Genomic DNA, 16,267 nt, shown 5'->3' on the forward strand with positions numbered 1-16,267 from the left:
CCTTTCACGTCTACATAGTATTCGTAAGATTATTTCTGCCATACTATCGACATTAGATACGCAAATTCTGTACTTTCAACGTGAAAGCCACTTGGATATTCAAGATACGTATTTATTCAATATACTGTTCGGGCATTAATATCGAATTTCTAAATCGCATGCCGCTTCTAAAATGTATAATACATATGAATATATTAACGAGAAATATATTCCTGTAGAACATAATTCGAAGGCGTTATTATCAATAAATAACGAATGCACTAATACAAGTAGAGTTACAGTTTTAATACGATCGTTATTTGTTAGTATAAAGAGGGTTTTTATTCGAATTCAATCACAACTATTGCAATTTCCCTGATTGGCGCAATTAAATATTAATTATAACAATTGAATATTGAATATTTAATATCCAACAATCATATCTCCAATTAATCTGACGACGATGTTGTGTGACATACTCCACCATTTAGTACAAACTATATGAATATATAAGTATATAAATATAGCAATTTTATCGCAATATTTATAATTTTATAAACAGTCAATAAATCTGCTATATACAAGTGAACAAAGAAACCATACAAATACGCTTACAAATTTGCGATAACGCATAAATACGACTTGCAAAAAATAAAATTGCAAACGATGTTTCACAGTAAAATATGTCGCTCAATTTGCAATCATTCACTTCCATCGTTTCTCAGAAACCAATTTTTAGTTACCATACAGAGATCTAAACAATTTCTATCATTGATAATAAAGATAATTATTGTGAGGGGAAATAAAGTTTTTTCATATCTTATCTTACGCTGTAGCCAGATGTACTCTTTTCTCATTGAATAGAAAGCGGAAGAGGATAAACAGAAATATAACTTGTACTGCAAATTGCACACGGCCATCGTATGTCGGGCAAAAGCCGCCGTTGTATGCTACGAAGCGGAGTATTGGCACATAGTCCGATCCGTTACCCAGTTCTTCCTTCCATGATACGGATAACACGAAAATCGACATGAGTGATAGAAAAAGCTTTTATATCGAGTCAACTAGGCCCCTCAAGTTGAACAATATTTCTCACATTGCGATAACGTTACATCAAATGATATTGGATCCGTTTACTTCGCTATTTTAAACAACACCTTTAATATTATCGATCATACTTAAATCGCAGATTTTTATGCGTTTATGGGAGATTTGAATGTACCATGTGTTATTCTTATCGTAGTTATAAAAATAATAATTTCTTATTATGTCCTTAGTGGAATTCGTAATTTGATACGTAGCACGTACTTAATACGATCGTAACTTGTTTTTTACTATGACGTTTAATCGCTCACGTTTCAATAATTTCATAACTTGATTATATTTTTTCCTCGAAACCGTACGTACATACTTTCTCATACGCGATGTACTCTCTATTAAGATACCTAGCATGAATGGGGTTTACGATCTGAACGTGACTTCTCCTTATTTCTTAGGTTAAGAATTTGTCTGCTCCTTCTCCTGCCTGCTTTTCAACCCTTTTATTTACGACTGAGAGAACTCCTAATACTAGTTAGGATTTATAAGTTTGAAGTGACTTGCTGCTTCTTAATAGAAACTGATGTATCATAATTCGAGAGTTGGTTTATTTTTAATTTAGGACTACAGATCAATTTTCCAAATTAAGGACGCGTTATACGTTAGAACCACAATGTCTACAAGCCTAGATACTGAGAGAACTTCAATTTTTATTTAGAATCAATTTTTATTTAGCTCCATATTCTCACTACAAGAAAGAGAAAAAGGTTCGATTTCGTTATTCGTGTAGTCGTTCAGAGAACAGTAATCGTCGACATAATTGGATACGCTGCACGAAGCCACATTTACATGCAACGTTGGAAAGTGACATTGCTATAGTCATGCGAGATACGCGTGAAATACCAAGGAAATGCCAGAGAAATGTACTCAGTGCCGAGGTCGTACCGCAGTACCGAATCGTCTGGTATTTCTATATGTTGCTGAGCCGGTTGCTCACAGCCTCGAAACGCAGATAACGACACCGAACCTCTCGTACCTAGTTGTTCGCGAAACCATGCGCACTAGCAGCCTCAGCTGTCACCACGGTATGTTATCTCTCCGAAAAAACAATGGATTGCTAGGTTTTTCCTCGTCTCGTGCGCTTGTCGAAATCACACAGAAACCAGAGAACACGCTAGTCGATAATCATGCGAGTATTAATCGATCGATGTTCTCTTAGTGGTACCAGATTTTTCCTTTTGGTATTTTGTACTTGTAGGGTATCTATCAAGGAATAGAACTCTTCGTCTTTCTATGCCTTTATCATCGGGATATCTTTCAATTTTATTACGTCTGAAAAGTAGAATCGAACGATACCTTTTCAACAGCTCTATTAGAAACTGGTTTAAAAAGGTACAAAGGGCTATTTCTTTACAAAGACCGATATCGTTCTCCTGTTTTCTTTCTCCGAAAGCAACAAAAAATTTGTCCTTTTACCATTTACCCGTATCATTTCTGAAACGTACTTTAAGCTGCTCGAGGACCATGATGCTTGATAAACAAAAACTTTGTCGATCATAAGAAAACTTTTGATCCTCTAACAATTACAGTTCACTCTTCGTATTTGAAGTATAGCTCCAAACCAAAAGTGTTCCTTTATCTTTACCGCGGACTTTTCTGTTAACAGTGGAATAATAGAAATCGTTACAAAGAGTATGCCTCCGGAACGAACTTCGTGACACGCTCGTGAAAATGAACCAACAACAGCCATGTTTTGCGCTACGCGAAGGCTCGAGCGAGATTACGCGAGAGTTAAGGACAATTTGCGTTGAAACTTGACAGGCGCCTGCAAGCAAACAGAAAGCGTAAACAATAGCTTTCCATGATTCAGAACAACTGATTGTAATGATTCACGAAGAGTTTACTGGTGACAATGAGGCGTAGTGGATTTAAATCTCGGTTTTTAACTTGGCCAGCATCGTCTCGCGGGGATTAAAACGTTACCACTAAGAATGCTTTGCTTGTAGCGATAGTATCCTTTAACGATCGTTCTCGTCAACTATCTTCGTTAAATTTTGTCCTTTTAATGCTCCTGAGGCGGCCACAAAAAATTCAATTAGCTTGAAATTCAAGCGATCGTAGCAACGATTTTGTAGTTGCCATTCGCGATATATTTTGTTGGAAACGATAACTTTGAGCTTCATAGATAAATGTAGCGAATAACCGGTATAGTTCCCTAATAAAAAATATAGATAAGAGAATTTATTGTCTTCGCTTGTGTTTACCTCCTGGATTCTTGTATCTTTGCCAACAAGAACTTACGTACATGATCAAATAGTAAATCGCGTTGCGTGTAATATTGTTTCGGCGGATAAAAATTGATCTTGTAGTACTCTTGTAGTACGTTGTAAAATATTGATATCCTTAAGAAATATCCTGGTTATAATATTTTTAGATACTTTAGCTCGTTTCGTTTTAAAAGATAAAAGATGTATGAAATCTGTTATTTTGTCTTCTTTCTGCTTTTCGTTTTCCTCCCCTTGGGGAAGGTAAGCGCGTTACGATGTCTAGCAGATGATTCCATATAACCTGCGTAGAATATGGAGACTCCTGTAAGTGAAAAATTCGTAATTTTCATATTGCAGCGTTTGTTCGGTAAAAATACTGAAATTACATGAATTTCTGAAATTGGATGAAAGGAACACGGCTATAAATGATATTACTTTTTCTATATTTCATATCTTTCACATTATTCTTCATTTATAATTACTATCGATTCATAAATTCATCAATTAAAAAATTTTCGCAGTCTACTTCATCGCTTCTAACCGGTATTAACCTACTCCACTCCTAAACGATCCGAATTTACCAAAAAATTAGTCGAGGTTAATGTGCGTTTTAAAAGTTTATTATGACCCCTAATAACATCAAACTATCAGCCCTGTAGCAGTTGCCAGTAATTGCCAAGAGCGAAATGTGATTTTTATTAATTGTCGGATAGGAGTGATCGTGCCCTATTTTTCTAGTAATTTGAAGCAGCTCATTAAACCGTTCCTCTATCAGCCAGTAGCTGTTAAAGTAAACGCTTGTTGATTGCAATACCGCTTGCGTAATTTCCGCTAATGCGTTATTTGGGTTAGACCATGCGTAACCACCCGACACCTGTGACTGTAATCGCAAATGAGAAAACGTATACCACAATTTTATGCCACGTAGTCAGCATTTTCGAACGGTTTGAATTAATTTAAAAATTTTTGCTCTTCTCTTGTGAACGAGGAAATATAGTTTCGATTGCTGAATAGGCGGCAACACGAATTATGTTGGGGACATTCCGCTGCAACTTACTAAACGCGCTATTATATGTAATGTCCGAAATGCTTTCTGCGTTGTATCGATAAACGCGAAACTCAAGATTTTGTAGGATAATGATCAATAATTGGAAGGATCCGAGGATAGGTAATATCGTGATAAAATCTTTAATTTCAACAAACTTGTGGATAAATTTGAACTTTAATAGAAAACATTCCACGCCTGCACTCAGCACTTTCAATATTCTTGAAAATTGAACGACGTGAGCGAATTGTATAATCAAAATTTATTAGCTTGTCCTGATATCTTAATACAAAGTAGATAATATACAACTGATTGATTGATTAATTAAGTGACGGATGATAATGCATGTAAACAATTCTGAACTCCAAATTGAATACCCCAAGTATCGTTAGAAGCTTCGATTTTGTAGAACTAGAAAAAGTGACACTGTCGCCCCCGAACTTCAACAAGTCTCGTATCCTTGCTATCTTGATATTACCGAAGTGGTATCTCGTTTATTATCAAAGTGATTGATGAGAACGTTAAGTAGAAATCCTAACAACGTTTGTTTGTGCTCGTTCGTTAGCTATAATCCTGGCTTAACGTGACTTTAAATTTTCATTATCAAGTAGCTAACGATAGAAGTTTCAGTGTACTTGCATGATTAACGAATGATTAACACGTTGGGGCACATCGAAACCTGTTAGTTAAATAATAATTACGTTCCGATGGGAAACAATCGATTGGGCCGTGATTTGTATTATTCAAACTATCGGTTTGAGTTGTTTCGGAATATTAGAGACGCTGTTTCAACTTCACGCCACGTATACTTCCTTAAACTATAATCAACTAAAATTTTGGTAACTTTAACGCCTACGTGATGTCTATATCAGACAAATATTAGATTTTACAAATTAATATAGATAAAAGAACTTTTATTAGAATTTTAGTTATATGTTCGTTATAGATTTTCGCAGGAGCAAGTATTAAATTCTTCTAACTGTCGAAATTGCAGTCTTGTTGCAGTAGGGTCAAATAAATCGATACAGAATTGTCGAAAATCGGGTCATGGGTGAAACTATACTATAGCAGCTTTGTATTCTGCATGCATGCATTCATTATTTGAGAGGCATGGATGTTGTGGTCGGAACGTGAAGAAGAGAAAGATTTCCGTCATGATTAACCCTCTCAAGAATTTATTAAATTAAAAAAAAATATGTCAAGGAACAGGGAACATTTTCTCATTATTTTATTACTTTTATTTATGAGAAATGGGAAAGCTAATATCTTTTGATATAGAATTTCTGATTAATGCATATTTTTATCGTAAACCTGCTTGATTATTGTTTTCGTTCTCGTCAATAATATGATCTTACGATCGAAAAAAATAACTCGCGTGAGAAGATCGCACATCTCAAATCGAAACACGATTACATGGCATTTCTCGTTGGGATAACAAGGGGTGTTATTTTCCAAATTTTCGTAACTCTTTATGCATACAGTAGGTGCAGTGTTTGGTTGGCTTGGAATCGTATTTAGCCCGATTGCATTGTAAACTGACATCGTAGTGCTTGTGCATTGATAGCTGTATTGAAGGGAGTTATGTAGATAATGCAAGCATGATTTCAAGATATACACGCGCTTTCGAGTGTTGTGCGTGCATAATTGACCGAAAGGTGTAGTCTATTCGTGCTAGTTCCTCTTTTGTTAAGAATAGTGGACCGTGCAAAGTCTATAACACGGATGAAACTTGGTAGCATTACAAATTCTAATATTTTATTTCGACCTATTATTTGCTTAAAGACTGACAGAAATAAATATTTCGAATTTTTAACCTCATTTCTTGGATCAAGAATACGTATGTAAACAAGCAACAGTGAAAAACTATACAAAAGAATATTTGCATTAGTATCGATCGGTATATGGACGCATAATATACAGGATATTTATAAATATTATGTAGAAATTGCTTGTAAGGTCAGTTATAGATGTAAAGACAATGTGAAGAGTTGATATACACAAATGAAGCTTAGCTTCCTAGTTATTCGGAATTTAATTTTGCGCTGGAGATGTTTATACGTATGCAGCCGCAACCTACTTTACGACAACGTACACATTTGACCAACCGACAGGGAATGTTCAATGATGTACTACAATGTCATTCATCCAGCGAGATACTTCAATGAAGAATGTTTGAAATTCGTACACACAGACGACGTACTTCTATCAATTTCGATACGATTCACTGCACCGAAATTTTACAATAGTATAGCAGATATAGAGAATTCGAATAGAATTTGTATAGTTTTCATATAGATTCACATGATCGGAAAAGATAAATGGCTGTACCGCAGATGGACAGATAAAAAATACAAACAATTCTAGATTTTTTAAATTTGCCTAAATAGAAAATTTATTCATCAAACGAAATATTAATTTAATAAACATCAGCTTAACGAATAATTGATTGCTACATATATTTCTTATTCTGCTTTCGATTTTCTCTATATTATATTAATACTTATAACAATTCCAACATTTTCTTCGTCGTTTATGAATTTATAAAATAAAGCTTTCATTATATAAATACAAGAAAAAGCTTTTATTATTAAATACAAGATCATTAACATTTACTTCGTTTTTTATGAATTTATTAAAAACTATTTTAAGGATCTTTATAGGAAAGCATATCAATCTTTACATTCTGTGAGACAAATACACGTTACGTACAAGACTTCGTAAACTGATTATCAGTTTTACAATCTTTCAGACGCATTTCATTTCGTTTACAAATATTGTCTCCGAACTATAGTGCCTACATTAAACAGGCGGAAAGTTAGGGGAACCATGCGAAAAGTATATCGGAAGAACGTACATTTAATTAAATGAACTAACAACATATTTAACATTCATTCAAGGAAACGAGAATGTTGGTAATATTAATATAGCCTTCGTTGAATTTTAATTAGCTTATTCAGCTATATACTTAAGTGCGTAGCGGTAATGAAAAGAATCATCTTCTTTAAGCACTCCGTGAGCAGCAATTATTTAAGAATCTGAGCACTTTCCAAGATACGGCATTGTAACGTAAATTAATTTTACCCGGCGGTCAGTTTATGTAAAATGAACATTATATGTATTTGCATGAGATTTCGGTAGCTTTGTTGTATTTACCTTTCCTACTTTTTCTTATGTTCGCGTCTCCTCTTTTTTTGAATATTAAAATTCTAGCCTGCGGTATTCGTTTTAATCCACAGTATTTACACCGCATAAATATCATAATAATTTAAATAAAAATAATATATTAACTCTACAAATTAGAAATTATTCTAGTTGACGTAAAATTATAAAATTATAAAAGGAGAGTCTATGACTTATAATTTATTGTCCGTCATGAGTGTCTACTCATACCCAACCAAATTCGCATGTACTTAATAAATTTCAAACTTGATTTTCTCAAAAACCAAATGTCATATGTACAAATTTTTGTGTTGTATTTTTGACTTCTTCACTTACAATTAGAATCACTCTTTTGTAAATTGTATCATGGTTACTCAGACAACTCGTTGTTATTATTATAATGTTATTATCATACAATGTGATGAATGCTTGTCGCAACATATTCACAGAACGCTGTCCCACATAGCAGCGAGGAATAGACAATGTTCTAAAATTTATTAAGTATTTATCAACTAATATAATATTAGGTTCAAAGGTCGTGCAATACTGCTTCGTTGTAGAGAATATAAATAATTTTTTTAATTACGTACTCATTCGTACAATACAATAAATTGCAAATTTAATTGTTGTGACCTTAAAATCCGGGCTTTTACATAAGATAATAAAAAAATTAAAACAATTCCAATGCTCGAAAACGGAAAAAATAAAAATTCAGTGTATCTACATACGTAGAGCAAAGGCGAAGGATTTTGCGTAGAAAAGTAAACCGAAGTAAAGCAAAAACAAGCCATTTCACGTTTGAATTTTAGTTTCATCGTGCAGAACTAATCCAAAGCTACATTTGAACTCTAATTTTACCTCGTAAAATATTTTCCAACAGTCCTGTGCAAAGGGACGAGAGGTCATTAACGAAGATTTTTTTGGACGATTTCCTGGTTTTCACATGCGTATACAAAAACTCGCAGTATAACGAATGTAGACATACAGTCAACAATCCTCGCTTGATGTTTGCATCCGATGAATTCGTAGAGCATATCAATTTGTAACAAGAACCGAAAGTTCTCAAACTCACAATTAAACAATTCTTTTTCTACCACGTTAAAATTATATAAATTCCTTCGAAGTAGGTGAAATATTTCTCATAATCACATCCTGAAGATTCGAAAGTGACAAAGCATTTACACGTCGCAAATAGCGAAAAAGTCACGTTCGTATCGTAAAGTTGGTCTGTATCGAGAATTTTAACGTACAGCAATTTTGCATAATTTACGCGCGATAAATTTTTCATAGATGCACGACCTCGAGTGTTCCTCAAGCTCTTGCAGGTTTTTGGAACAAAAAGAAAAAAAGGAAGAAATCGACGGAGGTCTGACAAAAATTTCTTTCAAGATTCCCGCTTATATGATGAAATTGCTGGAAGGGTCAAATCGAGTTGTACGAGAAATCCAATTTTACGCGTGCTCTCATCTGAATACGATCGTTTTGTATTGTTTCTTCTTTCTTCCTTTCCTTTACTGTTCGCTGTTTTTTAAATCAGTTATGCAAATCAACGCAGGGGGATCGTTTGCATATAACGTTTTCACATCGATACGAAGCGTTTGCACGTTAAACTGGAATGGAGTGGTAATTTTGTCACCGATCTGATCTCGATAGGCGGATAGTGTTATACAAATTACAATTTGAACATTGACTTTCAAGCGTTTCGTGGATTTGCTGATACTATTCGATCGTTGCTACTGAATTTGTAACTGTGAACCAAATTCTGGTAGCTCGGTGATTTGTCGATATCTTTTATTTTCTATGAAAGTATGCGAATTAGAAACATGTAAAAAAAGAAGATTTCACTTCAGTAGACTAAAAATATTGTAAATTACTACAATTCACACGCTGCAAGTTTATCCTCGCCGATATGCTTAATTAACATAGGAATGAAAATTAAATCTTATCACTTTTCATAATCAATAATCAAGTATGTTAATAAATTGATAACAAAAGACAGTATATATGTGTACAGCTATTTCTATATACATTTCATTAAATGTATCGTATGCTGTGCATTTAATAAAATGTAAGAGGAGTTAGTTATTTGATTTCGGTTCAATTTTCGCTGGATCATCCAATTGGATGAATAAAGAAACTATCTAAGCTTAACTTCCATAAAATATATGATTTGCCCACATCTCTCAGGCCAAAATTTAAAATAATATCAAAAGAAAAATTAAAAGTGTAAAGAATTTAATTAAATTTTATTAAAATTCCCCTTCTTATAATGAAATTTTTATACTGAATATTTTGCTCATTTTCGAAGCGAATGAAAATGATTCTTCTTTTTATTTCAATAAATTTTCGATAAGTACTTTCTATATTTCGTATCTAATTTAGTAGTACAACAAACAAATTTTCTGTCATTTGATTTTAATAAAATATTCTAGCTCGTATAATTTCACATGAAAATAAAATTGTACTAAAAGATATTTTATTTAACCTTTATTGCAGTAAAATGTTCGAATAATATTTAATATATTTGACTATTGAGTAAATGTTTCATTTGATAAAACAGTCGAATATTTGTATTACAAGTAAAACATATGCATCAAGTTGTTTATGAAATAATATGAGCTCGAATATGAAACCGCAATTGTTGGAAACGGCAAATTCAAATAAAGGTGTACGTATCGTCACGAGGACAGACAAAGGATTCAGTTACGTTTAAAAATCAGATTTATTCGAATGAATTTCTCTTTGATGATTATTTCTCGTCAATTCTCCGTTATGTTTGGTTTCGCCATAAATAATAGTATGATTCGTTTATGTCATGCGTTAATATATCATAAAATTTTATTGGTATATAATACGTATTAGTTAGAAAAAGCACTATTCTTAATTTAATTCACACTCTAAAGTCAAGATTTTATTTTGTCGAAAGTTGCTTCGTGACTACATTCATTTTTTTATTATTAATCTCCTGTTTCATGTTGCACTAATGTATTAAAGCCGTCGATGCCATCTATCCTTGTGTCAAAAATCCATTAGTCGATACGTTTCAGAACATTCATATGTTTTAAATTTCTATATACATTTCTGCTCCTCCTTCTCATACATTATGATTCTGGACAATTTACTTTATCCAACGATTTAAATTTACGTTTTTCGAGGAAGCTATGCTTATAAAGAACTGTTCTTATTTTCGAACATAAAGGAAGTTGGTGGAAAAAAAGATTTCCTTCCTTGTAGCGTGGCCTCGGTACCTCATACCTCGTACCCTAGTAGCCTCGCTTTACTATGCAGTATAAAACATCAACTTACCATTCTCGATTATCACCCTGCTGTCTTAAAGTGGCTTCTGTTTTGCAAGCATTACCCCGGATCCGAAGAAAAAAGTGAACCGTTACTTGAAAGCTTCTCTTCAAGTTGGTACACCTATACATGTAAATAATTCACGAAATTACATTCATGGCTGTATCTAGTCGCTTCAATTTTAGCTGCACGATATTTCGCAAAGTATACTCTAACTTTTTTATCTTTGCTGTTATACTTTTATCTATCGAACGAATAAAATTATCGTATCTTAATATACTATTAAATTCTCCAAATACTGAATATAATAATCAATTATCATTGACTAAAATTATGTTTGGTTAATAAGATTAATATACATTTTTTCTATTTTTCTATTTTTGATTCGTTTTTCATATACATTCAGAATCTTGTACAAATTTATTATCAAACCTACTATTATCTTATATATTCAATAATTCAAACATTTGACCCTCATCGATCCTCTGTATAAATTTGACATGTTAAGATGAATCTACGAAAGTAAAATATCTTGCAGATTGCTTCAGCATTTGTGAAAGACACGAACAATTTTATACTTGAATGTATATTGGTCTTGGTCTGTTAACGTAGCGTCAGTTTGATAAATTTATTATAAAATAAATTAATTTTAAAAAATGGTAAATGAAAGATAAAATAAAGGAATAATGTAGTCTATCTATGTAATTTCATCTCGTTTAATGTATTAAGAAGAATAATTAGCCAATTGACAATCAGAATTCTCAAAGATATTAGTTTATTAGTTAGTGCAATCAGAGCGTAGTATTGTAATGAGAAATAAACTATACCTATATCAAAAGGAAAGCAAAATTTCCATCTTCAAATAATAACAAGGATGTCTTGCATATGAATTGGTCAATTTCCATAATACGACTCGTTTCTATTTAATTCTCAATGTGGTGTGCGCTATATGAAAGGGTCAAGCGAAGGCTGTTTAGCATGTTACAATATCGATCTAAATCAAGAGGCGTGTTTGATAAAAAAAAAAAAAAAAAAAAAAATAGAGTTATAAATGTTGCTTGAAAATATTTAAAAGCAATTCGACATGTATTTGTCATTTTGAAAAAAAAACGAATGTTTCACGGTTTGCACTTGATATTCTGTGAGAGTTTATGCACGCAGTTTCTAAACAATTCCTTTAAGATGCGAGTATTGATAAAACGTCAATTTGTATACGAACGTCATGAACAGAAAAGAACTGTGATAGAAAAGATATTCGATGCACACATACAATACATGATATACGGTTAGAGTGTGTTTAGTGTACGATAAACGAATCGAGAATGTAGTAAAGTAGAACGAAATCGAGAAAGGTCAATTGAACGACCTGGAACATTTAACATCCCCTTCGATAATATTTCCTTCCTTTCTTACAACAACTGGATTTAGAAAAATTTAATCTCTCTCTTATATCGTTGTATTATCGGTATTCTATTATCTATATATACTGTATATTGCATACATGTATTTAATACATTACGATGGAATAAAGAAAAGGAGATATAATGCATCGATTATAAAAATTCTGCAGATTACTATCCAAACGACATATTTAAAAAATAATTATTTGCATAATATACGTTATCTTTGAGAGATTATTTGTTATTTCGTTTGAATAATTTAATTAACTCAAATACGAAGTTATCTGAAAACGATTCATTTGAATTTCACACGGAATGAAGTTACTTTCTCTATGTTATGCATGTCTTCTATGTTACTAGTCAATGCGATTTTTCAATGACTCATTCGATGTTAGAAATGCACTTTAACTCTATCGTTCTATCATTTCGCAGAAAGTGCAATGAAACTTACTAATCCAATCTTGTTAAAATCACATTGTGGGGCATATTCTGGGAAGAAATTCTCTAACTCGACATACCGCGTGAAGAAAGTCAATTCGAGATATGTTGCGATAAACGTCAATGCGCGAGTACGAACTACGCGGAATTATACATCATTAAACCGAACATCTCTGACTAAACAGAGCCAATCGCTTGGATGGAAGAGAATCGCAACGGTTGCAACAGGAGACCTTCGCCGGCGGGAGCTACACTACAAATCGCTTTGCGTCTTCCAGCTGGAAAATGCTGAACCGCCAAAGGAGCCACCCACTGTGTAACATTGAACAGGAAATTCGTAACAGCCTCGGGATGTCGCGCATGCAGAACACATGGTATATACGATAAATATGTACTCGTGTTTTGTCAAGTAAAAGCTATCTTTTCAAATATTACCAGGCTGAAGAGTCGACAGTTTCACGGTTTCCTGAAATGCGAATATCTCAGCCGTGGGCATCGTATTCGAGTGGAAATCCGCTGCTTTTGAAGCAGCGTTTTGAAGGACGCGCGAGTCAAATAGGTAACCACCGTGAAACGTCTAATTCATCCTCAAACGTCCGCCAATCGCTAGATTTCACATCTGACGTTGCTCCATCACGCGTTATTTTGGAACAATTCGAATTCGCTCTCGCGATCTTCGCACATGATATGATTTTTCAATGCGTAGCTTGCTCCTCTCGACGTACTAATCGTTGCATTCGAGGAATCTCTGGATTAGTTGGTATATAGATGGTGTACAAATACTTCTCGTACAGTATATTTTTTTTTTAACCAACTAAGAGGAGTAGAGATGATATAAACTGGAAAAATATTTCCAAATTGCGGTTTATATCATAGTACCAATTTTAGTTTGATATTCTTCCTTATAGTATATATATATAGTAGACAGTGTATACAATATATGTACATATAGGAAAATAAATGGAAAAATAATATTGTAGATCGATAAAAATCTCATATAGACCAGCCACGGTAGAGTCGTACAGTGTCAGACGTGCTTCGCCTTTAAAATCGAATAATACTACTATTATAGATTTGGACAGGTTTGCAAAGTCTTAAATAAAACAAGACCTAACATGTAAATATTCTGTATAACGTTACTGATCTATTTATTAATTTTTTATTCACTTTTAAATAGATATGATAGAGATAGCGTAATGGGTACCAGTGGAGCTCCATTTGTGTGAACTCGTCGAGGAACAAACAGTTCGTGGAACTGGAGTTCATACATATAATAATAGGAGTTCATCGATTCTCCCTGCTATCTATGATTTCTCATTCAAATAATAGGAGTTCGTGTTCAGATAAGTGGATTCAATTGGCAGGAGTTTAGTTAATCGGACACTAACTAAAATTTCGTACTAATGAATAGAATTCAGATACACGGTGTTCTACCATAATCGATAGTAACGACAACGATACGAGACAATCGATGATCTTAATATCTATAATCGTGTTTCTTTAATACGAAAATGTTTTATGAAATTAAAAGCCTGATTGCACGAATGTAAAAACTGATATCTCTAAGAGATGAGAGAAAAGACCCTAACCACAAATATATTGACCCAGAAGATATTAGTGGGAAGAAAGTTTGTTCTGATTCCTGTACCTTGGATTATTCGATAATCCGTATATCCGTGTTTGTATAATCAATCAAACGACGAATGATTAATTAGCCGCGTAATGCGAAGAGCTGAATTGCATGATTGAAAGAGTCATATTTGCACACGAATCTATCTGTATGCATAGTAAATGGTGGGAAAATGTGCCATTAATACCATCTGCGATAGTATTTCGTAATACTTATGATAATATTTCATATCATTTACATGAAACAATTACCGAAGTCCTGAACAAAATGAAATTAAGCTTATTCTATCTCATGATGAATATTTTCCATTTAATGTCCATCAGGATTCGTAATTATCGTGTAACCGTCGTTTTCTATAACATTTTCACTTTAGAGCAACTTTTAATTACAACTACTATTAATTTAGGACCACGTCACAGTTCTTGCAATTTATTTTTAAACTAATAAACATTCTTTATTATTCAAAACATTTTGCTTTATTGCGAAAATTAACGAAGAAATAAATACTCGTTCAAACCACAACGATCGAAGTTAATGAAACTGGCTGCTTTAAAGAAATAAACTAATAAAATGAACAAATATAATAAAAATACAAAACTACGAACACTCGTACCAATTAATAAAATAAATATCAGTTCGAAACATTTTGAGAATCGATGTAGACTATAGGAGCTGAGGATTTCAGGTTTCACAGGAAATTTCACGTCATTGCCAAACTTCTATTCATGCTTGGGCATTAAGGGGAGTATCGTTCGTTCGTTCTCTAAAGAAGAGCAGGCCAAAGGTACAATGTAAGAGAGGTGGAGTTATTTTTAGAAAACGTTGGTAGTTTCAATCAGCATCATTTGAAGCGGAAGGCATTAGACTCCCTCTCATAGACTGCTAAGGAACGAGACGCAGAAATGGAGACAAACAATAGCATTTCATAGAGTTTACGTAACATGTTGGATGCATTTCAAGTCTGCATTCGAATTCAGAAGCATTTCTATTCACCTTTGACATTTATCTATGTCAATATAGAAAATAACAATTTCGGGGATATATTTGCCAGGAAACTCTGAAAATAAATATGTATATTCAACCTTGTTTTTCAAGGTTCAGACGGTATTAATTGTACCAGAGCCATTTCTGATAGATGCCAGTTTAATTCGTGTTATTTTACGATATTATTAGTTTAATTTTGTTATTCCACTACTTCAGAACACGAGTTCACTCTTACGCCTGAATGCATGGCAGCGTAAACGAGAAATAACATTTGATGAAATACGTTGAATAAATTCAGGCATAATCTAAGAATCTCATCTTTAGAAAAATATATATCCACTAAATATTAAAGTTAATAATTCTGGTGAATTTAATACGTTCTATTATATCGCTTTAGCTGATCCTCTCGACACGCGATTGCTTTAGATATACAATAGACTATACTTGTCATTTCATGATACACTCGCTGTCACTTCCAGGTCGAACACTCCCGTCGATCATGTCACGTGGTGCAATTTCGTCTCGTTTTGAACAAGTTTACATTCCGTTAACTTTACACTACGGAGATGAAGAACAAAAGCGGAAGATATCGACAGCAGAAAATTGTTTTAAAGGATAAACGCAAAAAACGAATGGCAAAATATTTACACGTTTCTACCATACAACGTCGTGTATATATTTTTAAAATTTCAAAGAAATTCTTGACCCGCTTATGTAAGTGATACTTTAAAAGATTAATGGAATTAATAGGAATAAAAAGATATTTTTTGGCAACCTCCTTACGATTAATATTAAGTTTAGTTTCTATAGCTGAATTCTTGGTTCATTGTTCATTAAAATGTCTCATTTACAATATAACGTAATTTATATAATAGTAATTTAAATTTATAGCGTTTAATATCAATTATTATCAACCATTTCCGATAATAGAAATTAATAGGTTCGTTGATCACTGCGTTGTTTCATATTTAGTCATATAATTTCACTAGGATTATATTGTTTCACAAAATATCTCATTTTAGGAATCACT

At 33.1% G+C, this 16,267-nt stretch overlaps 1 protein-coding gene across 3 annotated transcripts in view; it reads right to left on the bottom strand.

Annotated features, from left to right (window-relative positions):
* The window catches only part of LOC100642236 (tyramine receptor 1), a 100,424-nt gene that overhangs the window by 38,986 nt on the left and 45,171 nt on the right, over positions 1-16,267 (bottom strand). The window contains exon 2 of one of the 3 annotated variants that reach the window (XM_003393288.4): positions 10,795-10,908. The exons of 1 other annotated variant lie outside the window; for it this stretch is intronic. The gene's annotated coding sequence lies outside the window, so the exon portion shown is untranslated. Of the gene's footprint in view, positions 1-8,346; positions 8,368-10,794; positions 10,909-16,267 lie in introns of those variants that run through there. One more of the 3 variants, XM_048410075.1, reaches the window with a different exon arrangement.

Source organism: Bombus terrestris, chromosome 1 (assembly GCF_910591885.1).
Source record: "Bombus terrestris chromosome 1, iyBomTerr1.2, whole genome shotgun sequence".
Classification (NCBI taxonomy): domain Eukaryota; kingdom Metazoa; phylum Arthropoda; class Insecta; order Hymenoptera; family Apidae; genus Bombus; species Bombus terrestris.